This window comes from Gastrolobium bilobum, unplaced genomic scaffold (genome assembly GCF_033153095.1).
Source record: "Gastrolobium bilobum isolate Gb01-03AN ecotype WA unplaced genomic scaffold, APGP_CSIRO_Gbil_v1 utg54108, whole genome shotgun sequence".
Taxonomy (NCBI): domain Eukaryota; kingdom Viridiplantae; phylum Streptophyta; class Magnoliopsida; order Fabales; family Fabaceae; genus Gastrolobium; species Gastrolobium bilobum.
This window is the reverse complement of record NW_026896535.1, coordinates 14,182-40,722: the sequence shown is the minus strand read 5'-3', so window position 1 is coordinate 40,722 and position 26,541 is coordinate 14,182.

Sequence of the window (26,541 nt, the reverse complement as noted above, 5' to 3'; positions counted from 1 at the left end):
CAGGAGGCCGCTAGATTGGCCAATGTGGCAATGATGGACGCCACTCGTGATGCGAACCAGAAGGCCACGGAGGATGCTCTTGAGGCGAACCAGCTGGCGAACATGACCATGATGAGGGTCATGTTGGAGGAGATGAGAGCTGGCCCTGCTGTTGGTCAGTTCCCACCGCCACCACCTCCACCGCCACTACCTCCACCGCCACCACCGCCGCCGCCTCCACCTAGTCTGCAGTATGAGAGCCAGAGCCAGGTTGAGGGCACTGGTCACTTGACTGGGGTGATGGAACCCTTTGTGGAGCCTGCTGAAGATAGAGATGTGATTGATCGTCGGCTTAATGCTTTCTGCAAGCATAAGCCACCTTCCTCTGATAGGTCTTATGATCCTATTGCCGCAGCTAGATGGCTTCAAGCGTTGGACAAGATCTTCCGGTTCATACAGTGTACTGATCCGCAGAAGCTGATGTTTGCTACCTATATGCTGGAGGGCGATGCCCACGAGTGGTGGGTGAACACCTCTCACGCTTTTGAGATGCAAGGTCATGTCATGACATGGCCATTCTTCTTTGGATTGCTTTCTGGGTCGGTACTTCTCTTATGATGCCCAGGAGAGGAAGCAGGGGGAGTTTGACAGGTTGGTACATGGCTCGTTGTCTGTTGATGAGTACCTGGCCAAGTTCAATGAGCTGGTTAAGTTCGCTCACTTTCGGATGGAGAGGCCTACTCTGATTTTCTTGGTTGCTAAGTTTCGCAGGGGACTTAATGAGGATATTGCTGGTTACCTCGCTGGTTCTGCTTCGAGAGACTTAGGGACATTGGTGCAGCAGTGTCGGGACATCGAGAACTTCTACAACTCGAGTAAGGCTATTGCGTAAAATCGGCAAGTGCACCGATCGTACCAAGTAATAAAAAGTGAGTAAGAATATCGTCCAACGAGGATTGAGGCACCAAATTTAATTTAACTATTCTTTTCTTATTGGATTAATAAAAAGAGGTTTTTGAAATAATTGTGTTGTGACAATTGTGAACTATTCAATATTTCGTGAACAATTCAAAAAGAAGTTTGAAACCTCAAAGTAAAAGGTTGAGATTGAGAAAAATATATAAAAAGATATTGCAGTAAATGACTCCAACACCTTTTCGATCCCCACCTTGTAATATTGATTAATGTTTATATTTAATTACCCAATTGATCAAACAATTCACCATCTATTAATTGGTTAGTTAAGCCCTAATCCCTTAGTGATCTTAACTTTATTAACCCTATTAGAATCCTAATCCCTTAGAAATCCTTTTTCAAGTTAATCCTTTAACCCAGTGAATTTTCCACGTTTACAGTTCATGTAGCCTATCCCTAGTGCATACATGAACTTTTATTTTACCCTTGTCAGGAACTAGAATCCCAATATTCTTATTGCAAACCCTAACCCTCGCAATCCTAATAGAGTGATCAATTCAAAAAGAATTAAAAGATGAAGAACAGGATAAAATAACTGCAATTTGAAATAATTAAATATAAATTTAACCAAACTACAAGGGGTTCACATCAAGGGTTGTGACCCTTACCACAATAATAAAAACTAGCCAGACATATTCATGTCTGACAATTCAAAGTATTGAAAAGAATTCATAAATAAATAAAAACCAGAAAATTGGAGAAGAAGCTTGCTCTGCGTTCTGCCTCCGTCAATCTCTTTTTGTGCAAAAGTGTGTTTCCTCTTGAGGTCTGAATCTCTATTTATAGAGTTTTTGACCTAGTGTAGAAATCTTGATTGAATCTTCATTTAAAACTTTCTTTTAATCTTCTGCTGATACTGATCAGATTTAATATTGAATTTCCGTACCTCCCACGCTGTGAGCGTGGGAGTTTTGTTCACAATACTGGAGCACCACGCAACTAGCGTGGTTACCACGCTGCAAGCGTGGATTTATGGAAAGTCTGGCGCTACTAGCGTCAGTCCCACGCTAGTAGCGTGGTAGTCTGTGCTTGATTTGGATCTCTGGCGCTGCTAGCGTCAATCCCACGCTAGTAGCGTGGTAGTTTCTGTGTGAAAATCTCCTTTCAAGCTATCAGCGTCATTCCCACGCTCTCAGCGTGGGCTTCAGTTTTTGCTTTTTCCTTTTTAGCTCCAGTTTGTCTGTTTTTCCTACGAAATCAACATAAAATCCGTATGCAATCTCTGATTAAGATTTTGAAAGATCAACGGTGATTATTGCCCTTTTTGCTTATGATTTAATCAACATTCTTTCTCTTTTTGGCTTAGAGTTCCTTATATGCTGAACGCATATCAAATAATTCCCAGATTTGAACTTTGCTGTCCTCAGCAATGTAATAGATTAAAGTTATCAGCAAAGAATAATTTTGTGAAAACATGGAACACAACATCTTAAGTATTTAGACTGCTACGCATGTATAACTCTCTGTTTAAAACTTCCAACAATGCTTTTCAGTTATATTCAGAATTGAAATCCTAACTTGAACATTCCTCACAGTTTAAGTGTACTCTCATTACGCTCAGTGTTTGAGGGTTTCACACTTATTCCATCAGTGTAGTAGTAATTCCATAGGCTTGAACTTATTCTCAATTCCTAAGATTGAGGAATCCATTTGACATGCACAGACTGATCAAAAGGTTTTTGATGGTTGTAACTTGGCCTAGTTTGGGGGTGAGAATCTTTTGGTCAGAAGCTGATTGGAGAGATTGAAATACTGATTTTAATAATACTTCATTCTCTTCTAGGCTTTGCCTCATTTTACAAACTTGGGATTATTTCCCTTTCGTCACTACCTTTTTCTTTCCTTGTTTGCAGATGTTTTCTTTCTTTTCTCTTTTGAGCTGCAATTTTTTTTTCTTTTTCTGAATTTTTGCCATATTTTGCAAACCAGTCTTTTGTTTCCTTTTTCAACTACTTATATTTCCTTTGAGAAGTACCTTGACTTTCTTCTTTGATCAGCATTCAATCTCACAAGGTGTGCCAAGAGGAACAGGATTAAGTAATTTTCATCAGGTTTGAATGAACTGGTTTAAGGCTCAAAAGGGCTTAACAATGGGAATTCTTATAGGTAGGCTGTTTGGCTCTAAGTTAACAAGAATAAAAATGCCTTTATCATGTCAGTAATGCATGCAAGCCAGAGAAACAGTTCAAGTTCTAGAAAACTACTACAGTGAGGCCTCTCTGAAAAAAAATATTTCTGTTTAGGCTCAAATCCTCACAGTTATAATTCAAACTAGAATCTCAATTCAAAGTTTCACATCAAGCATTATCCGAAAATTTCACCAAAGCAGCTATGAAAACGAGCAGTCATCATTCTCAGATTAAAACAATTAATTGCTCAAAGATATCATGCTTCATCTAACTCAATCTAATTGCTTACTGAGTAAGCTTAGAACACTCTGGAACTGCTTGTTTAGGAATTCTCTAAAAATTTTCTTTTTCTTAAAAAAAAAATTGAATCTAACTAAAAACAACTAATAATAAAAAAAATTGAAGGTTAAAATATCTCCTCTTTTACAGAAATTTTTTTGTTTAGACGTCCTTTCCGTGGTGTAGTTCCGCAGTATTTAACAAGCCTCGCATACAGTATGCGACAATTCCCAGATTTAGAACGTAGCTGTCCTCAGCAACAAACTATACTAGTCGAAGGACTAAATCTGCCAGATGGAACACACACACACACACACACACACACACACACACACACACACACACACTTGTTAAACAGTCAAAACAGAATAAACTCAGTATGTAAAAGGAGGAAATAATCAAACCATAATCTCAAAACAGAAAAACGTAGTTGTCCTCAGCAACAAACTATACTAGTCGAAGGACTAAATCTGCCATATGGAACACACACACACACACATTTGTTAAACAGTCAAAACAGAATAAACTCAGTATGTAAAAGGAGGAAATAATCAAACCATAATCTCAAAACAGCAAAACAAAAATACTAAAGTCAAGATAAATAGTGAAAACACTGGCGCTGAAAGCGTGGAGTTCACGCTGTGAGCGCGGAGCTCACTGGAACTTTTTGATCAGTGGAGTTGACAGCGTGGAGTTCACGCTGTGAGCGCGAAACTCACTGTCTCTTTTCAGTCTTGTAGCGCCACTAGTGCCAAGTTGACACTGACAGCGCCAATTCCCAGATTTAAAATTTTTCCATATGGTTACTAATTCACCACTTACTTGACTTTTTTAAAAATTAAACTATCCTAAGAAAATAAAATAAATAAAAATAAAAACAGAAAAACAACTATTGTGTTGCCTCTCAATTAGCGCTTGTTTGACGTCATGAGCCTGACGTACCCTTTTTGATTTATGGTGGTTGGAAGCATGCTACCATTGATGACCCAATCTTCTTGATCCAATATTGTTTCCTTTTATGATCATATGCATGTGGATAAGGATGAGGGTTCTCAGGAACTTTGAACTTAGTCTTCACATGATTTTTTTTACTCTTGGGCTTTTCCATCTTAACCTTTGGCTTGCTTTTTTTATGCTGCTGATGGACTTCCTTATTGATGATAACAGGATATTGTTCTTCGTCTCCAAAGAAAGCATACTTAACAGTTTCAAGCAACCCTTTTAATTCCACCTTTGTTACCAATGTAGCTGAGTCATCTTCTTTCTTTTCTAGTACCTCAAAGACAGTTGCTCGCTCTTCTTCTGGAGCAGCTTCATCTAGAGCCTTCAACTCTTCTTTAAGCTCTTGAAGCTCACTTTTCTCTTCCATAACCACCTCTTTGACTGCTTCCTCAACCACATCAAGTCTGAAGCAATCACTGTGGTCAGATGAGTTCTTCATAGCATCGAAAACATTGATAGTGATTTTCTCATCATTCATCCTCAACTCGAGCTTTCCTTGTTCTACATCAATCATAGCTCGAGCTGTGTCCAAGAACAATCTACCCAACATAAGGGGCATTTCACTCTCTTCCTCCATGTCTAGCACGATGAAATCAGCCAGGAAGATGAACTTGTCAACTTTAACAAGAACATCTTCTATGATTCCGTTAGGTCTCATCAAAGAACGGTCAGCAAACTGAAGAGAAACCATGGTTGGCTTCAACTCAGTAATTCCCAATGACTTGCATATTGACAATGGCATCAAGTTGATGCTTGCTCCGAGATCATATAGTGCCCGACCAACATTAGTGTTGCCCATCGCAATTGGGATGTTGAAACTCCCAGGATCTTAAAGCTTTGGTGGGAACTTCTTCTGTATGATGGCACTGCACTCTTCAGTAAGTGCTACTGTCTCACAATCCTGCAACTTATGCTTTGTAGACAAGAAATCTTTCATGAATTTAGCATAATTAGGCATGTTAGCTAAAACCTCAGCAAAAGGAATATTAATTTGCAGCTTTTTAAACATTTCTAAGAACCTGGCATATTGTTGCTTCTGGGCTTGTTGCTTGATCTTCATGGGATAAGGAGGTTTCTCAAAACGAGAATAATCCATCAGTTTCTTTAGAGCTTCCACAACTTTCTTCTTTGCTTTTTCTTTGTCTTGCCTTCAGGTTCTTCTTTTTCACTGGCAGGTGCTTCTTCTTCTTTCTTATGCTGAACCGATTTTGGCTTTTCTTGAGGGGTGATTACAATTCCACTCCTAGTCACAATGGACTTGCAGTCTGCCTTTGGGTTCACAATTGTATCTCCTGGGAACTGTCCTTGAGCTCTTTCAGCCAACTACCTAGACACCTGGCCTATTTGACTCTCCAAGTTTCGGATGGAAGCATCCTGGTTCTTTTGGTAGGCTCTTGTCTCAATTATGTGATCATTAGTGGTCTTGGCCAGTTGTATCATCGTTTTCTCCAATTCAGATGGTTCTTTTTGTGGCAGAGGAGGAGGTTGCAGATAGTTTTTGGATTTATAATCCAAGCCGCTTCCTTGATTCCTCCATTGAAAGTTGTTCCCTTGGCCTCCATTCTGATTTCTCTGGTAACTTTGGGTATCCTGTGGTGGCCTTGGATCATACCACAGTCACTCCATTGACTTGGAATGGTTCAGCTCCATTGAATGTAGGCCACTCATTAGTCTCATGTGGCTCCGTGCAGTACTCACAGTTAAATGCATTAACTTTGGATGTTGAGATCTGCATCTTGTCGAGCTTGGCATTCATACTAGCCAACTGTTGTAAAATCACATTTTGCTCCGCTAATGAAGCATCATTGCTCCCCAGTTGTAAAATCACCCTTTCTTCGGTTGAACTGGTTGAACTTCCATTGAAGCATTATCAGCTCTTGCCATGTTGTCAATTAACTCTAAAGTTTCAGCTGTTGTCTTCCTTGCTATGGTTCCTCCAGCTGCACCATTGACCACCATCCTGGATTCCGGTGTCATTCCATTATAGAAAACTCTGGCCTTCTTTCCGTCCGGCAAGTCGTACTGGGGACACTTCCTGATCAATTCTTGGAACCTGGTCCAACCTGCACATAAAGTTTCTCCCGGATGTTGAGTGAAGTTGGTGATCTCATTCACCAACTTCTTGTATTTCTCCCTGGAGAAGTGCACTGCCAAGAATCTAGCAGCCAAATCATCCCACATTGTGATGCTGTTGGGAGCTTGTCTATCCAACCATCTCAGAGCTTTCCCTGTTATAGCAAAAGGGAATAGTCTGAGTCTAATTGCATCGTCGGACACCCCATTATGCTTGGTTGTATCACAGATTCTCAGAAATCTGTCCATGAAATCATGGGGGTCTTCATAGTCTTCTCCGCCAAATGGATTTTTCTCAACCAAGTTTATCAGTGCTGGCTGAATGTCAAAATTATTGGCGTTGAGTGGTGGTCTGATGATGCTTGAATTCGGCTGTGTAAACATGGGAGCCAAGATTGACTCCATCAATTCCTCCGCAGGAGGTGGTTGATTATTTGCGGCCATCTCGGGTTCTGCTTTTGGTTCTGAACTCGAGGATTCTTCATACTTTCTTTGCTTGGCTAGCTTTCGATTCTTCTTTGCAGTTTTCTCTATTTCTGGATCAAACTGTAAAGTGTCTCGATTTACTTTACCTCGCATAAACTGTAGCAAAAAGATTATAACAAAACAAAATCCAATAAAGAAATTCAAAAGTTGAAAATAAATTAGGCGTAGTCAATCCCCGACAACGGCGCTAAAAACTTATTGCGTAAAATCGGCAAGTGCACCGATCGTACCAAGTAATAAAAAGTGAGTGAGAATATCGTCTCACGAGGATTGAGGCACCAAATTTAATTTAACTATTATTTTCTTATTGGATTAGCAAAAAGAGGTTTTTAAAATAATTGTGTTGTGACAATTGTGAACTATTCAATATTTCGTGAACAATTCAAAAAGAAGTTTGAAAACTTAAAGTAAAAGGTTGAGATTGAGAAAAATATATAAAAAGATATTGCAGTAAAGGACTCCAACACCTTTTCGATCCCCACCTTGTAATATTGATTAATGTTTATATTTAATTACCCAATTGATCAAACAATTCACCATCTATTGATTGGTTAGTTAAGCCCTAATCCCTTAGTGATCTTAACTTTATTAACCCTATTAGAATCCTAATCCCTTAGAAATCCTTTTTCAAGTTAATCCTTTAACCCAGTGAATTTTCCACGTTTGCAGTTCATGTAGCCTATCCCTAGTGCATACATGAACTTTTATTTTACGCTTGTCAGAAACTAGAATCGAAATATTCCTATTGAAAACCCTAACCCTCGCAATCCTAATAGAGTGATCAATTCTAAAAGAATTAAAAGATGAAGAACAGGATAAAATAAATGCAATTTGAAATAATTAAATATAAATTTAACCAAACTACAAGGGGTTCACATCAAGGGTTGTGACCCTTACCACAATAATAAAAACTAGCCAGACATATTTATGTCTGACAATTCAAAGTATTGAAAAGAATTTATAAATAAATAAAAACCAGAAAATTGGAGAAGAAGCTTGCTCTGCGTTCTGCCTCCATCAATCTCTCTTTGTGCAAAAATGTGTTTCCTCTTGAGGTCTGAATCTCTATTTATAGAGTTTTTGACCTAGTGTAGAAATCTTGATTGAATCTTCATTTCTTTTAATCTTCTGCTGATACTGATCAGATTTAATATTGAATTTTTGCACCTCCCACGCTTCTAGCGTACGCTGTGAGCGTGGGAGTTTTGTTCACAATACTGGAGCACCACGCAAATAGCGTGGTTACCACGCTGCAAGCGTGGATTTATGGAAAGTATGGCGCTACTAGCATCAGTCCCATGCTAGTAGCGTGGTAGTCTCTGCTTGATTTGGATCTCTGGCGCTGCTAGCGTCAATCCCACGCTTGTAGCGTGGTAGTTTCTGTGTGTAAATCTCCTTTCAAGCTATCAGCGTCATTCCCACGTTCTCAGCGTGGGCTTCAGTTTTTGCTTTTTCCTTTTTAGCTCTAGTTTGTCTATTTTTCCTACGAAATCAACATAAAATCAGTATGCAATCTCTGATTAAGATTTGGACAGATCAACGGTGATTATTGCCCTTTTTGCTTAAGATTTAATCAACATTCTTTCTCTTTTTGGCTTAGATTTCCTTATATGCTGAACGCATATCAAATACCAAGAGGGCCAAGATTGCTGAGACAAAGAAAACTAGTAGTTCTACTTCCTGGAAGGACAGGAAGTTTGCTGGAAAGGGCAAAGGGAAGCAGTTTGCGACTAGGCAGGCGCTTGGTCAGTTCAAGAGGACTTCTTCGCAACAGAGTGGTTTTGCTAGGCCTCCTTCCACTCCTAGGTGTTTGGGGTGCGGAAAAGAGCATGCAGGATGTTGTGCTTCGGGGCAGCTGATCTGTTTTCACTGTGGCAAGGAGGGCCACTACTCTAGAGATTGTCCATCGTCGACGGCGAGAGCTGCTGCAGTTCAGGCAGTTCCACTGCAGATGGTTCCTCTTCCACCGACTTCGGCACCTGCAGTGCCACCTGCTACCGGGCGTGTGTATACGTTGGATCGCTAGCAGTCGGACCGAGCTCCAAACCTTGTCAGAGGTACTATCTCCATTGGTGGGATTGCTGTTGATGCTATGTTTGATTCCGGGGCTACGCATTCTTTTATTGCAACCCCGATTGTTGTGGGGCTTGAATTGCCCAGTGATGTGCTTTCTCCACCGTTGCAGGTGACCACCGCCACCGGAGAAAAGTGTGGTTCTACCACTGTTCATCGTGATGTAGCGTTTCAGTGGGATGGCCGTGAGTTCTCTGTAGATCTGATAGGATTGTCGATGGCCAATTTGGAGATTATTCTGGGCATGGATTGGTTGTCCAGAAACTGTGTGTTGATCAACTGTTGTGCCAAGCGAGTGGTGATGTCTCTGTGTGATTCCACAGCTAGTTCCTTGCCATATATTTTATTGCTGCAGGCTAAGAGAGCCTTGAGACCAGGGGCATTCGATTATGTCATGTTGGGAGGTTTTGTGAGTGGGACACAGGAGGATATCACTGGCATTCCTGTGGTAGGGGAATTCCTTGAGGTGTTTCCTGAGTTTCCGCCTCAGCGGAAGATAGAGTTATCAATAGATCTGTTGCCTGGTGTGGGGCCTATTTCATTAGCTCCATACCGGATGTCGCCACCGGAGTTGGCAGAGCTGAAGAAGCACATTGAGGATCTTTCAGCGAAAGATTTCATCCGATCGAGCGTGTCTCATTGGGGAGCCCCGATCATCTTTGTGAAGAAGAAAGATGGGACAATGCGATTGTGCACCGACTACAACAGCTGAACAAGGTGACGATCAAGAACAAGTATCCCCTTCCGCGTATTGATGATTTGCTGGATCAGCTCAGGGGTGCTTGTGTGTATTCGAAGATTTATCTCCGTTCCGGATACCATCAGATTCGGGTGAAGCCGGAGGATGTTCCTAAGACCGTATTTCGTTCGAGATACGGTCATTTTGAGTACCTGGTGATTCCATTCGGACTCACCAATGCACCTACAGTGTTCATGGATTACATGAACCGGATTTTCCAGCCGTACCTGGATCAGTTTGTGATCATCTTCATTGACGATATTTTGATTTACTCCAAGACTGAGGAGGAGCATACTGAGCATCTGAGGATCGTACTGCAAGTGTTGAAAGAGAAGAAGCTTTATGCAAAGCCTTCAAAATGTGAGTTTTAGCTTAAGTCTGTGAAGTTCCTTGGGCATGTGGTTTCTGCAGAAGGAGTTGTTGTGAACCCCAACAAGATCGAGGCAGTGATGGATTGTGCGAGACCTAAAACTGTTTCTGAAGTTAGGAGTTTCTTGGGTTTGGCCGGGTACTATAGGAGGTTCATTGAGGGATTCTCCAAGATGGTCTTGCCGTTGACTCGCCTTACCTGGAAGGAGACTCCATTTGTGTGGACTCATGAATGTAAGGAGTGCTTCCAGGAGTTGAAGGAGAGATTGACAACAACACCTATGTTGATCCTTCCTGATCCTGCGGAGTAGTTTGAGTTGTACTGTGATGCCTCTGGTAAAGGGCTAGGCTGCGTGTTGATACAGTTGGGCCGAGTTATTGCTTATGCTTCGAGGCAGTTGAAGCCTCATGAGGAGAACTACCCGACTCATGATCTGGAGCTGGCAGCCATTGTTTTTGCTTTCAAGATTTGGAGGCATTATCTTTTTGGTATGAAGTTCGCTGTTTTCAGTGACCACAAGAGTTTGAAGTATCTGTTTTACCAAAACGAGCTGAACATGAGGCAGAGGAGATGGATGGAGTTCCTGAAGGACTACGACTTTGAGTTGAAGTACCATCCTGGCAAGGCCAATGTGGTAACAGATGCTTTGAGTCAGAAACCCGGGAGCCTATCTAGTTTGTTGTTGTGTACCTTTGGTGTGATTGGGAAGTTCCGAAACCTGGTAGTGACCTCTTCGTGTGGGGGTACACTTCTTGACATGGAAGTCGCAGATGTTGTTAATGAGCTAGTGGAAAAGATTAAAGAGGCGCAAGTGCAGAGAGAGTGCCAGAATTATGTGAAAAACTAAGACGATGTGTCTTGGAATGAGGATGGACTTCTGTTGTTTCAGAAGAGGATCGTGGTTCCTCGAGGTCCGTTGACCGAAGAGGTTATGGTAGAGGCTCATAAGGGTCAGTTTCCTATCCACCCTGGTGCTGCTAAGATGTATCATGATCTGAAGAAGAATTTCTGGTGGCCGAGTATGAAGAAGGATGTTGCCGTTTTTGTGTCTAAGTGTTTGATTTGCCATAAGGTGAAGATTGAACATCAGAAGCCGTCTGGTAAGCTTCAACCTCTTGAGGTACCACAATGGAAGTGGGAGAGTATTTCCATGGACTTCGTGGTGGGATTGCCTAAGACTCAGGCGGGTTGTGACTCTATCTGGGTCATTGTGGACAGATTGACAAAATTTGCCCATTTTCTTCCAGTTAAGGTGAGCTTCACTACAGAGCAGTTGACCAAGCTTTATTTTCGCGAGATTGTGAGGCTTCACAGGGTGCCCGAGAGTATCATTAGTGATAAGGACCCGAAGTTCACATCTCAGTTCTGGGAGGCGCTACAGGGAGCTTTTGGTACGCAGTTAAGACTGAGTACAACTATCACCCTCAGATTGACGGACAGACTGTGAGGACCATCCAGACCTTGGAGGACATGTTGAGGGCTTGCACTTTGGAGCAGGGTTCAGCATGGGATGGGTACCTGCCATTGGTGGAGTTTTCGTATAACAACAGCTTTCATGCTAGCCTGGGCATGGCACCTTACGAGGCATTGTATGGTAGGAGGTGTCAGACTCCTACCTGCTGGTCTGAGGTTGGAGACAAGGAGTTGTTTGGGTTGGACTTTGTCCAAGATACTACCCAGCAAATTCAGATGATCCGAGAGAAACTTAAGCAGGCGCAGAATCGCCAGAAAAATGACTACGATGTCAAGCATCGTCCACTGGAGTTGAGTGAAGGTGAGCACGTGTTTGTGAGACTTTCACCTGTCACCGGTGTTGGTCGGGCCCTCGGAGTGAGGAAGCTAAGCTCGCGATTTATTGGGCCATACCAGATCCTTGGTAGAGTAGGACCAGTTGCCTACCGGCTTGCCTTGTCTCCGAACTTGGCCAACATCCACGACGTGTTTCACGTGTCTCAGCTTCAGAGGTACATAGCAGATCCTTCGCACGTGGTGCAACCGGATGATGTTGAGGTTCGGGAGAACTTAAAGACTCCCGTCAGACCACTCAAGATCCTCGATTGTGGCGAGAAGCAGCTTAGGAGCAAGATCATTCTGATGGTTGACACGAGCTATCGAACTCGCGCAAATTTAAAATTATTTTTTATTAGGGTTCAAAAAATTTATAGTAGAATGGAAACCCTAAGTCGTCTCTCAAGGAAATTGCTTGGGTAAAAATCGTTTATCAAAACAGAAACTAAAAAATGGGGGGGGGGGGGTTTGAATTTTGGTTGAATAATTAAAAAGGCAGAATATGAAATTGGATTTAAAATTCGTAATTAAAAATAACCAACCTAAGGTTTGGGTTCCATGGACGTCTTTCCTCGGATAAGAAGATATCAGAATCGTGATTGATTTGTCAATCGAATTAGAATCCTTATTTCCAATTGACAACCCTTTCTAAGCGATCGCTTAGCATTTGATCAAAGACGATGCTTCTACTATACAATCGCAGAGTATCAGTCCGCTTGATTTAAGGTCATAGGGTCAATCAACCTAATCATCAAATCTGATGATTAATCCCTTTCCATAATCGCAATCGCGAACCTCAGATTGAATATCCACGATCGCACGATATTAATCTGAGTTTGGAAGGGAAACAAAACTGATTTAAAATAAACGCAGACCCTCACGACTAATCCATGGAATTCGTTACCCTTAGGTTGATTAAAAGGTTCTTAGCCTCGCATGGCTAAAGTAAACATGATTAAAAGAAAAAGAAGAAGAAGAAAAAGATGAAGAACGCGAAGAACGCTTCAGAGAAAATACTTTGATCCTCAATTTCGAAAATTCAGAATGAAACAAATGTTTCCTACTCTGCCGTCATATACCCCTACCCAAAGCGGGTTAGGGTTCAGTTCTGATCGGCCCATCTATCTAAAATGTGAAATAAAATAAAACTTGGCTTTGGGCCACTTATGTAATTGGGTTTTAAATTACAAGTCTAAACTTCAGCAAAACACGTTCTTCTTGGCGTCAGAAATCGACCAGCTTCCAGTCCGAATTGGGCTTCGATATATTTATAAGAATTGTAGCTCTCTGTGTTATCTGAAAAACCCAACAAGAACGGAGTCAATCCGACAAATTTGGACCGAGATATGGCCAAAATAAAGAAGTAACATAAAGCTGTAAAATTCTGACGAAAATAAATTAAACCCAATCAAACACTAAAAATGTAAAATAACTCAAAACATCATTATTTTATTCAAATAAATCCTAAAAATACTAATCAAGAGTAACAAATAAGTGTAATAAAATATGAGTTATCAATGGTCAAGGTGCAGTGGACAGGAAGAACTCCTGAGGAGTGTACTTGGGAGCGCGAGGATGAGCTTCTCCGGCAGTATTCCGACTTCCGAGACGTGTATGTTTCTGATTTTGAGGACAAAATCCTAAAAAGGTGGGGTGAATGTAAGAACCTGCACCGTTAATTAAGGAAGTTAATTAATTAATTACGTGAAATTATGAAATAATTCCAAAATTCACCCTAATAATTATTATGAGGCTTAAATAATTATGGTAAGTGAGTAATAATGCTGAAAGTCACTTTTCTGATAAAAAGTGTAGATACCGGTTCTGCTACTCGGTATAAATGCATACCGATGAAGTATCCCGAAAAATTATAAAGTGTGTATATGTCACTAGAATAATATATAGGACTTGTAAAACAAGTTTCAAGTCAAAATAATGAGAACTGGTGCCAGATTTGATACTGGCTATGGAAAAGCGCGTACCAGAAAAGTGCTGCGAAAAATAAAATAAAAATATGATAAATCTTAGAAAAATGAGTAGGTTCAGAATCCTAAGTTTGGGATTAAAATACTAAGCGTAGCTATTAATGCTAATACAATGTGATTAAGTGTAATTCGTCTTTAAATAGCGAAGTGGCACATCATCCTAGGTCATTTGTGCAATCCTACGTGAGTCCTTGGAGCTACTGACCAGCCTCCTCTATGTTCATGCCTTCCTCTCTTTGAAAAACCACCAAGTTATCATCTTCTCTTGATTCTTCCCTCTCAATCTTTGTAAACACTTAGTAGAGTGATTTGTGAAGGTGAAGGTCAGCCCTTGCTGAGTTGTGAGGCTATTTGTGGAGGTTGGAGGTGCTGCCTCTGAGTTGAATGGTGTGAGATCTTGTCTCTTGGTATTTTGAGGTTCAAGGAAGGATCTTTGGTGTGAAAGAACCAACCTTTGAGCACTATTTTCATTTACCTTTGAAGTTAGATTTTGTGGACTGGCTTGTGAGCTCCATGAGACTTTGCTACTCTGTTTGGGTCTTGGGTAAGTGTCACCTACCATGACCTTGTGTTTTCTTGGTTAAAAATGGAACCTTGATGCATGTAACAAGCTAAAGATCATAACTTAAGGTTGGGTAAGATTAAACACACCTAGAAATGCATGTTTAAGCTTCTATAATCGGTAAAAGTTGAACCTTTGGATTGATATCTCGTGAAATGCAAATTCTGAGTTCATCCACAAAATATCCGAATATTGGGTTAGAAATATTCGGATATTGATATCCGGATATAGATATCCGGATATGGGGTTCTGAATATCTGGATATTGATATCCGGATATTGCAAGTCAGATATCCGGATATGCCCCCGATAAATATTCGGATATTCTGGGTTTTCGAAGAACAGTAGCTGCACTGTTCATACAGAATCATGTTTGGGGTTTGTGGACCCTAGATTAGTTAAGTTGAGCTTCTGTATTGACTAGTTAAGTCAAAATCTAAGTGATTAAAGGCTTGTGACTTTTTGAGAAGCCTAAAGACGTAATACGTAAAGAAAAGGAGTTGTCTTTGTGATCTATGCTTGTTAAGTTTGATTATTGATATATTGTTGGTCCGAAACAGATTGTGATTCTGCTGTGTTTGGGCTTTGAGATTTGATTGAACTCTTGGCATTGGATAGTTAGCTGGCAAGGTAAGCTCTCGTGTCCTCGATTTAGCCATTGTGTGGTTCCACCATACCCCATGAGGGAATGGTTTATGTGCATGTTGTGGTTACATGCTTTTATACTTGAAATACTATTGAGCTGATATGTGCGATGGCTTATAATATGTATGTGTTGTTCCACTTTGACGGTAAGCCTGAGTATGTGGCGTCATACAAGATGGTGAGACTGTGGGTGGGTGCAAGTGGCGTCTGGCACTAGTGTGGGTAATAGACGTATTCCTGCATTTCTCTGGCCAGTAAATTAGTATTGACACACATGACATGATTATCTGCTGCATTGCACTATTTTGGAACTTATACTGTTGAACTATTTTAGAACTTATATTGCACATGTAAGTGAGCTTGGGGTGAACGATCCTTGAGGACCCCTTGCCTTACTGAGATTTCTTTTTAGAGATCTCACCCCATGTTTGGGGAGCTTATTTCAGGTTCAGGTAACCCAGGGGCCGAGACCTCTAGCGGCAGGAGGCCGGAGCTCAGTTGATTATCCTGTTAGCTGTTTATGATTATGCACCTGCTTGGTTTTATGCTTTTACCATTACCATGCTGTTTGTATTGAGACTTGATGAGTATGCTGTTTATTTGGTGAGCATGGGGATTGTCCATGCCATATTGATTTGACTACGTCTTAGTTAGATTTGAGTTGTAATAATGTATCAGGATTATGTCTGGACTACGTGTTGTAGTTTCGTGATTTTAGATACTCACTGATAATATTATATTGAGGTATTTCATTTAGCTGTCTTTTGCAATTTACATACAGGCAATGTTTTGAAAGAGGATTTTAATAATCAACTTGGCTAATGATAATGACGTCATAATTGTAAAGAAAAATATATTATGCAATTTTAATTAAGCATGGCTTAATACGATGACTTGTTAACAAATCGGGTATACACGGGGTGTTACAAGACTCTTCTGGTGACAACCTCCGCCACTGCACCAACACTTGGGAAACTTGTCGTCCTTGCCGTTGAATGGTGCGTTGTGAAACGATAGCAGATGGGGTGTGTACGGGGCCAACATATTGAGTTTCTGAGTTCAAAGGATGAATTGTGTACCGTCCGGAGGAGAAAAAATGTCTTAGCAACGAAACATGGAAGACTGGGTGTATGCGTGAGCTGGGAGGAAGCTGGAGGCAGTAAGCAACACTACTAACTCTTTACAAAACTTCAAACGGGCTGTAAAAATGCAAGCTCAGTTTATGAGATGAACGTCGGTGTACCGAAATCTGCCGGAACGGTTGAACGCGAAGCAACACTCGGTCTCCTACCGTAAAGGTAATGTCTTTACGCTTGCGGTCAGCTTGAACTTTCATGCAAGATTGTGCTTTTCTTAAATTTTCTCTTAACGATGCTAGGATGGTGGAGCGATGTTGTAGATCTAAATCGATGGCGTCCATCTTCGTTGTACCCAGAGTGTACTCCAGAAGACAGGGAGGGTGCCAGCCGTATGTAGCCTGGAAGGGAGTTGTTCCAGTGGAGCGATTATAGGACGTGTTGAAGTGAAACTCAGCCCAACTCAGGAAACGAAACCATGAAGAGGGATTGTCATGAACAAAGCAGCGTAAGTATTGCTTTAAACTACATTTACCCTTTCTGTTTTTCCATCAGATTGTGGGTTATACACGGAGCTGTAATGTAATGCTGTTCCATGCAAGGTGAAGAGTGTCTTCCAAAACTCACTGAGAAAAATAGGGTCACAGTTACTGAAAATGGACTTGGGAGGGCTGTGTAATTTATTGACCGTGTCCCAAAAAAACTGCGCAACCTTCACAGCTGAGTACTTGGGTGGAAGGGCCGCGAAGTGTGCTCTTTTGGTCAGTCTATCAACGACTACCAGAATACATGTATACCCTGCTGATGAAGGAAGATGGGTGATGAAATCCATCGAGAGATCAGACCAAATTGAAGCATGTATGGATAATGGCTGAAAAGGCCATATGGTGGATGATTAGGTGCTTTAGTCTTCTGACAAACCTCACAATTTTGAACAAATTGTTGAACATCCCTTTTTACATTTTTCCAGGTAAACTTAGCACTCAACCGCAACTGCGAACTCCAGAATAATCCCCAACCCTGAATGTATGGAAGTCGTGAAGCAAGATGGGAATCAGGGAGGATGCTTCAGGGATATACAGACGCTGCTGGTGGAACAACAAGCCATTGTGGGTTTTCCAATGAGGCCACTTTGAAGGAGTATTTTGTATATCTTGTAAAACTTGTTTAGCATACTGATCTCTCTGTAACTCGAACTGGATAATATTGCCATAGTTTGAAGTTGGTGTACTGATGACCATAAGATCTGGAGAAGGATCTAGGGATTCCTTCTCAGGTTGACGTGACAGGGCGTCAGCCACGGTGTTCACCTTTCCCGGTTTATACTGGATTAAATAGTTGAACCCTAGCAATTTCGATAGAAATTGTTGCTGCTCGGGTGTTTGAATCACTTGGGACATTAAGTGATGTAGGCTTTTGTGATCCGTACGAATAATAAAAAATGAACCCAATAAGTACTGCCTCTATTTTGCTACGGCAGTAGTGATGGCCTACATTTCCCTGAAATAGGTAGATTTCGATTGCATGAGCTTGGAAAGCTTTCGGCTAAAAAATGCAATAGGATGGGTATCTTGTAATAAAATTGCTCCGACGCCCACTCCGGAAGCGTCTGTTTCCAAGATAAATGGAAGGGTAAGATTGGGCAGGGCTAGAACAGGGGCAGTCGTAATTAGCTGCTGGAGTAATTGAAAAGCTTGAGTAGCGTCTGTAGACCAATCAAATGCGTCTTTAGACAGTAAGTTAGTCAGTGGAGCAACTACCATGGCATAGCCCTTAATGAAGCAACGATAATACCCTGATAAACCCAAAAAAGACCTCAATTGAGTGACAGTTTGAGGAGTGGGTCACTCTTTGATGGCCTGGACTTTAGATGGATCAGGTGACACTCCTGCAGATGAAATAATTATGTGACCCAAAAATTGAATTTCCTGCACATCAAACAAATATTTAGTTAATTTTGCTAAGAATTTGTGTTGCCTGAGGGTTTGAAGTACTTGGATCAAGTGGTTCTCATGCTCCTGTAGAGAAGGGCTGTAGATTAGGATGTCATCGAAAAAAAGACCACAAATCGCCTTAAAAAGCTCATGAACACATGATTCATAGTGGCTTGAAAGGTGGAATGTGCATTGGATAACCTAAAGGGCATAACCAAGAACTCAAAATGCCTACTGTGTGTTCTGAAAGTTGTCTTGTGTACATCGCCTGGTGCCATTTTAATCTGATGGTACCCGGATCGCAGGTCCAACTTAGAGAATATTTGAGCCCCATGTAATTCATCTAATAATTCATCCACTGTGGGGATTGGGAACTTATCAGGTATAGTGATAGCATTCAGCGCTTGATAACCCACACAAAAATGCCAAGTGCCATCTTTCTTGCGTACCAATAGTACAGGGGAACTAAAAGGTGAATGACAAGGTTGAATCAATCCCTCTTCCAACATTTCTGTGACCATTTTCTCAATTTCAGTTTTCTAGAAATGTGGGTATCTATAAGGGCGCACCTGTATTGGTTTGGAATTAGGATTAAGGTGGATGTGGTGGTTAGAGGGTCTATCTGGGGCTAGGGACGTAGGTTTCTGGAATATATCTTGGAATTGATTGAGGATGGATTGAATGGAAGGTGGGGTTGGAGATACTGTAGTTGGAACGATAGGTGTGGATTTGGTACTGGCGAGGCACATAAAATAGGACGAAAGGGAGTTCTGGGTTATAAGTTTGTGTAATTGTGCATTAGTGATGGAAACTGGTGAAGATGTATTGTCCCCCTGAAGAAGGATTATGGATCCATTATGAGTGAAGGACATGGTCATCTGAGAGTAGTCTGTGACAATAGGGCCCAATGTAGCAAGCCATTGCACTCCTAAAACCACGTCAGCTCCTTTCAAATCTAGAATAAACAATTCAACAATGAAGTAATTGGTTTGTAAATTCAAGGGCACCTGTACACACGAAGTAGAACAGTGGAGAGAATCTCCATTGCCCACATGGACTTGGAATGGTGGAATCAGTTGTATTGGCAAGTTTAAAAACGAAGCCATGCGTTCGGTGATAAAGTTATGGGTGCTACCCCCATCCACCAAAATCTGTAGTGGGTTTCCAGTGACTGTCCCAGTAAGACGAAAAGAGCTAGTATTATGGTGGCCAAAGAGAGCATGGAAACTGATTTCAGGAGATGCTGAAACATTGATGGATTCTTCAGCATAAGAGTCTATATCTGGTCCTGGGTCATCCTCTGTCCCCTCTAAGTAAAATAAGGTTGCACGCCCTTTGCATTTATGATTAAAAGAATAAGGTTCATCACAATTATGGCACAAGTTCTTCTCCCGTTTCAGTTTCCTTGCAGCTGGAGAAAGCCGTTTAATGGGAATAGCTGGGGTTGGGGTGGTGTTGTGATTGGTCAGTTTGTCGGTATTGGAAGTAATGACATTGGAAGTAGGAGTAAAAAGAGGTTTGGATGATGTGGTCCAGGAACGGAAGGGTTTATCATCTTATGAGTGATCTTCATACACTCGAGCTAAAGAATATGCTTCATGAAAGTCTCTGGGACGTTGAGTTAAGATAGGGCATCGTAGATGGGGTTTGAGGCCAGAAATAAAAATGCTACGAAGGAGAGTATCAGATAAACCTGGAACTCTGCTGACGAGCTTTTCAAAATAGGATTGATATTCCAAGAGAGTTCCTGTCTGTTGAATTTTGACCAGTGCTCTAGCTGGGTCCTCAAATTCGGAAGGCCGAAACGGCGTTGTAACACAGTACAAAAGGTTTGCCAATTTGTCAGGAGATCGTTCTGATATGCTCCGTAGAACCAATTATCAGCAGGATCAGTCAAATGAAACGCTGCTAGATTTACTCGATCTGGTATGGGAACTTGATAAAACGTGAAATAACGTTTAGCTGCTATTATCCAAGTGGTTGGATCACCAGATGAGAACTTAGGGAAATCCAATTTGACTTGTCGAAACCAATTGACCTCTGAACTAGAAGTGGATCCCAAAGAAGGACCAGATCCTAAAATACCACGATTGAGGAGACCGTTATCTGATACAGATTGTTGAATTTCCAGCAAACGTGTCAGATCTTGATGCAGACGTTGTTGAGAGTCTTGCATTTGGAGTTGGGATTCCCGAAATTGGGAATTAGATTCCTGCAGTGCAATATATTGTAGTTCGCGCACCAGTTTAGCCGCACAGAATTGCTGCTCTATCGTATCCAAACGCTGTTGAAAGTCTCGCATCTGTGTATTTTCTGCCATAGCAGGGGTTGAGGTAGAATGAAAGCACCAATTGAAGGAACCAGATCCGAAAGTAGAGAGAAAAAGGAGAGGGGAGAGATAACAGAATAGAGAGAAGAGAGAGATTGTCCAAACTTTCTATATTTTCAATTCCCTCCCTTTAAGGCTAATTATACTCCACGGATTACATCATCTTTTCATCCTATTCATTTCTATCATTTTCTGAATATAAAGACTAAAACATTGTTACAAAGAACTAAACCATTCAGACTACGTAGTCAGATAAGTAATTGGGTTTCCTTATAATGCGTTTGGGCCTCTCTTCAACTAACCCAACCTTTTAGGGCCCAACAAAATCCATGTCCCTTGCCTTCACGACTCAACCATCTATGACCTCCATTATTCTTTTCGGTCATTGATTGAAGATAACCCCTAGTGCTCTAATACCAAATGATGCTTAAAGTGCGTACAAAATGTGGCCAAATAGAATGTTATGATTTCATAAAAGAGTAATCCTCTGGTTCTTAATTATAATTATCAAAGTAAAAAATAATTCAACGCCCTACAATAAAGGTCTTAATAGATTAATTACAAATTAATTAGAAATTAAAAATCTGAAATAAATATAACTACAATTGCCTTATAAAAATAATTAAATACAATGAAATTATTCAAATCACATACTAAATCTCATATCTCAAATCACGCCAAATTTTTCTATTTCCTTTTTATGTCAAACAAATCACAATAATAAATGTTACTTTATTTGGACTTGAATTTGATCACAATTTGTTATATTTCAAATTGATGATTCTTTAAACATGCGGGCCATACTTATTGGACCATGATTTTTGTTGATTCCAAACTTTTTGAATCAATGATTGTGCCATCTGCAATAGCCCAGATGTAAGTGTATCACCAATGAATCCATATCCACGTAGCGTTCATCACTCTATTAGTTCAATTTTTTTTTTTTGTATCTTGTCATAACTCAATTATCATAGCTTGTCTCTCCCAAGATGATTCTTATGTAATATGTGATAATAAATAAAATTTTATTACAACATCTCGTATGTTATGTATTATTTTACACATAATAGAGTTACAAGAAATAAAAAGATAAGGTCCCTTCGGGGACATCGATAATGAAATAAAAAGATAAGAAAAATTAGTTTTTTCTTCTTTTGTTTTACATAAAAATTTATAACCTAATTAATAGATAATATTTTTTTTATATTGTTCTTTTAATTATTTTATATTCAACTTACATTATTTTGAAAAATTAATAAAATAGAATTCTTTATTATATCGTCGCTTATTTTTTTTTAAGATAAAACAAAAACCTAACCTATTTGGTTTCAAACTTAAAAAATGGGGTTTGAAATGATGGGTATGTGTTACATTAAGGAAATCTGGAAGACAAAGAAGAGATTCTACTCGGTTGAAGGACGTCATAGCTTAGGAGTATTAGTACAACTTGTAATAGAAGATCCATAAATGGTGATAGTTGTGTATTAGAATTAGTGAATAGCTTTACTGACACCTGTCCATTGACGTGTCATATAAATAGTGAATGTAACCAATTCAGTGGCTCTCAACTTTTGGATAATAAAAATTGTTACGTTTTCTCTTCTTTGGTTCTCTCTTTACCAGATTAGGGGTAACACCCTTAACATTGGTGCTTTCATCCTTGAATTCTCCATTTTTTTTTCCAGCAAATCGTTGATGATCACGATGCGAATCCAAGAGTTATCGGAAGAATTGAATTCGTTTCAGAAGTAAGTTGACACAAATTTGGAGGAAATTCGTCTTCAAGCGACGGACACACGGAATCAGATCTCCTTGTTATCTTCTGATACAAAGAATCAGGTTTCGTTGTTGGTGACACAAATGCAACAATTGCAAGAGGCATTTCTCTCGCGTCCAATGCATGGCAGAGGAACTTCAAGTTCCCATTCCCCTGTTCATACTGCAACCTTTTCGTCGGATCAAGGTCTTCGAAACAGTGATGGATTGGATCAGCGTGCACTTCTTAAGGGTGTGCGAATGGAAATTCCAATTTTCAATGGCACAGATCCAAACAATTGGATCTTTAAAGCTGAGCTTTTCTTCCGTCTTCAACATATTCCAGAAGATTCGAAGGTTCCATTGGCTGGGATTCGCATGGAAGGGATGGCAGCAGCGTGGTTTCAATAGATGTTTAAGAGCGACACCGTTGGTACTTGGGGCTCGTTTACGATGGCGTTGCGCCAACCTTTTGGGTCTTCAGCTTTTGTGAATCTTAAGGGCACGTTGTCAAAATTGACGCAGACAACAACCCTCAGAGATTACATCCAACGTTTTGAGTCTCTGGTCAATCAGGGGTCACGGGTTCAACCGGGGGGTCATGAGGTCACAACGCTGACCCGGTTTTATATATTAAAAAATATAAATATATATCCTATATGAAAATATTAGAAAACAAACTACCAATCCTCAAATATTCAAAATATACTTAACATAATTCATCAATTACAATCACAAGTCAATATTACACAACCTAATTAAAGTATCAAGATAGCAAAGTACAAAACTCATATTCTAATGAGGTCACTACGCTAACCCGGTTCTGCCTCTTTTGAGAAGGTCCCTGACAGAGAAAAATTTAAAGGAATTAAGAATGAGTTTTTGTTTTCCATCGACGACCGTAAGGATTTCATTTGAATGGGTAAAATTCTTACCTTTTCTAGAAGATTCACGGCAGCGAGGTGAAGATTGAAGACGTCTAAGTCGCTGAGAGAGAAGAGAACGATTAGATTTAGGTTTGCAAGCATTTTTATTTTATTTTTTTAATAAAACAATGTTGTTTCATGGAATTTAAAAAAAAAATGCAGAGACCCCTTTTGACCACTCTGACCCGAGAGTCACTGATACCCGGCCGGGTTTTGAGGGTCGGAGGGATCGATATGCATATAGGGTCCAACTTGTGATCCCAACCCTCACCGGGGAGGGGTCAGAGTTGATCCGACTCAACTTGGGAGGTGGGGTTTGAAAGTTCGAAACTTTAGCACCATCATTGTCGCACAATGATATGCCTATATGAGGGAAAAATAAAAAAATTTCTGAAAGCGGAATGCATAGACAATCTATGCCCTCATGTGATTTAGAAAGAAAACGTTCATTGAAACACGAGAGGATTTAGAATTACCTTATCCCGTTCTCTTATAGGCTTCAAAAGGATGATGCCCTCTAATGATAGTCCACACATCTATCTCCAATGTCGCAGCAGAGAACTCTTCTCCTTGATCCTCCTTGTCCTTAATTGCTTGCTAGGCGAATGAAGGCTAGAGGATTTACAAGTGTTTGATTAGTTTTCTCAAGACTATGATTGTTGTCTTGAGATTAGGTGTGGGGCGAAAAATGGAGAAGAATAGGTGATGATCTGTTTTCAAAAACACAGAGGAGCTTCTCTTGTAGAGAGGGGCGAATTTTCAGTCTCTTGTAGACTTTGAAAAGATGCTTGCTTTCTTATATCTTCACAGTGATCTTTAAAGATTCTTAATTTAAAAAATCAGAATATTAAATTTAAAAGAAAATATTCAAAGATATTGAAAGATTGAGTAGTTTGAGAGAATATCTCTTCCACCAATTTTGCTAAAAATTCGAAATCAACATCTCTACAGAGGCTCCAAAATTTCGAAAAAATTCCAAGAGCTGAAAATATGAAATTCAAGTGTTGAAATTTTGAATTAAATTCTAGAAGAACCATCTTCAAAATTTTGAAATTCATCACCATGATCTTCTCCATTTTGTAGCTCCAACAGTATTGTTTAAATTCTAAATTCAAACAAAACTGTTCAGAAAATCTATATCCAATCTCCATTAGATATCAATCGACAACCCAATCTCGTGAGTTCAAATTTCAAATTCAAATTTTAAACTTTTCAAACTTTAAATTCAAAATTTAAACTTCATTGTTATCCAGGTTCGTAATTCAAATTTAGTCGAGAGCAAGGAAATAGTATCATCTCTCTTGTTGACTAAATATAGCTTTTCACAGAACTAGGAATCTTTTTCTATTGACTCTAAGATTGCTCATGACTCCTCATGATCACTTACTATGCATAGATTCCCGAGTCAATCAGAAGTCATCCAAGTCCCACCGGTCTTGTGAACGACTAATCCTTATATGGGACTATGAGTCCTCTCGGCATGTCCATCTAGACTTACACTGTTCTCCCCATGTTTCAGGCGGATAGAGTTGTACAGTCAAAGTATAACCCTAGGACATAGTGTTCGATGACATCCTTAAGTCTAGGACGATCCGCACTACCAAACGATGAGAGACTAAACAAATCCAATGATACTTAGTGAAATCCTTGTGGAGTCTCTCTGCGGGTCAGTTCAGTGCTATCTGTTCCTGAACAGATCCACCTACGACATCAGCTAAGGTATCACTATACCTGCATACCATGAGGTCCCTACCTTGTATCTCCATACAAGTAGAAGATGTCGTACTAGTCTTATTGAGATCACCAATGCACTCTCTTGGTGATTCAAGACTAGGAACATACTTTAGGCAATAGACATGTGGTGTCCTCGAGTCCTCATGATCATGATCCCTATCATAGATCCTCACATGAACACCTGTTCTATTCCTGGGGCTTTTATCTTTAATAGCATATTAACCTAATATTAAGGCAAGACAAAATATGAAAAAGATAAAATGTGCTCATATATTAAATAAATCATGAAATATAAGTAGTAAAAGGTGTTCATCTGATGTAACAGATTGTCTCTAGGACACCTATATACTAACAGGGTTTTAAAACACTGATTTCAGCTGCTCCAACCATGGACCCTAGAATGAAGGTTTTCAATGCACGCCTAATATATAGAAGAAGCCTAATACATGCATCTATAATCATCTTATAATTAATTAAAGTAGAAAAACAATTCAATTTAGTCTCGATTCTATCTCGCAGATAAATAAAAAACGCTTATTTGGAGCTATTTTACATCATCAATTATCATACCTTCGTTGTTTGAGCTTAAGGGAAGTTTCAAGTTCAGTGAAAATTTTAGAAGTTGCACTTACTTTTGTTGATTTCAAATTAATCTAACTAGAGTTTTTGACTATTTTCTTATTATGAGAAGCTTACAAATCTGTATTATAATATAGCGTTCGTCACTTTTCTTATCACTGCAAATGAGAAATTTTGCATCAAGTACACTTATATTAGGATCCGCCAGTGGATCTTGAAATTAAAAAAAAAAATTCCAGGATCCACGTGCAAATCCTAGTATAAATAAATATTTTTTACAAATTTTTTCATCTGTAGCAATAGGAAAAATATTAAATCCTATAATATAATGGTGTGTATGACAACCATTTTGTTCCCTGACATTGTTTCTGAAAAGAAATAGTTCTTTTCTATTTCTGTGCTTGGAACAGTTTCAAATAAAAAGAATATGTTTATAACATGTTATATTTTTATTCTGAGAATGAGAATTGGTTTTGATAACACAACAAATAATATAATAAAAAATAATTCCTATTAAACATAAAAAAATTTCGAATCATCACTTTCCTTTCTAGGTGGTGGTGGTGGCGGCAGTGGCAGCGACAGCGGTGGTGGTGTGTGATGATGACGGGAGTGGCGGCGACGGTAATAGTGGTGATGGTGGTGGTGGCAGCGGCAATGGCTACGATGATGATGGTGGTGGTGACGATAATGTTGCGATGATGGTGGCAGTGTTGGTAGTGGTGGCGTGGTGGTGGTGGTTGTAAGAACCCGCACCGTTAATTAAGGAATTTAATTAATAAATTATGAGAAAATAGGAAATGATTCCATAATTGACCCTAATAATTATTATGAGGCTTTAATAATTATAGTAAGTGAGTAATAATGCTGAAGTCGTTTTTCGGAAGAAAAGTTCAGATACCGGTTCTGCTAGTCGGTATAAATGCGTACCGAAAAAGTACCCCAGAAAATTAATGTAAGTGCATGATAATTACTAGAATAATATGTAGGACTTGTAAAACGAGTTTCAAGTCCAAATAATGAGAACTGGTGCCAGAAACTGGTACTGGCTTGGAAAAGCGCGTACCAGAAAGGTGCTCAGAAAATTATAAGAAAAATATGATAATTCTTGGAAAAATGTGTAG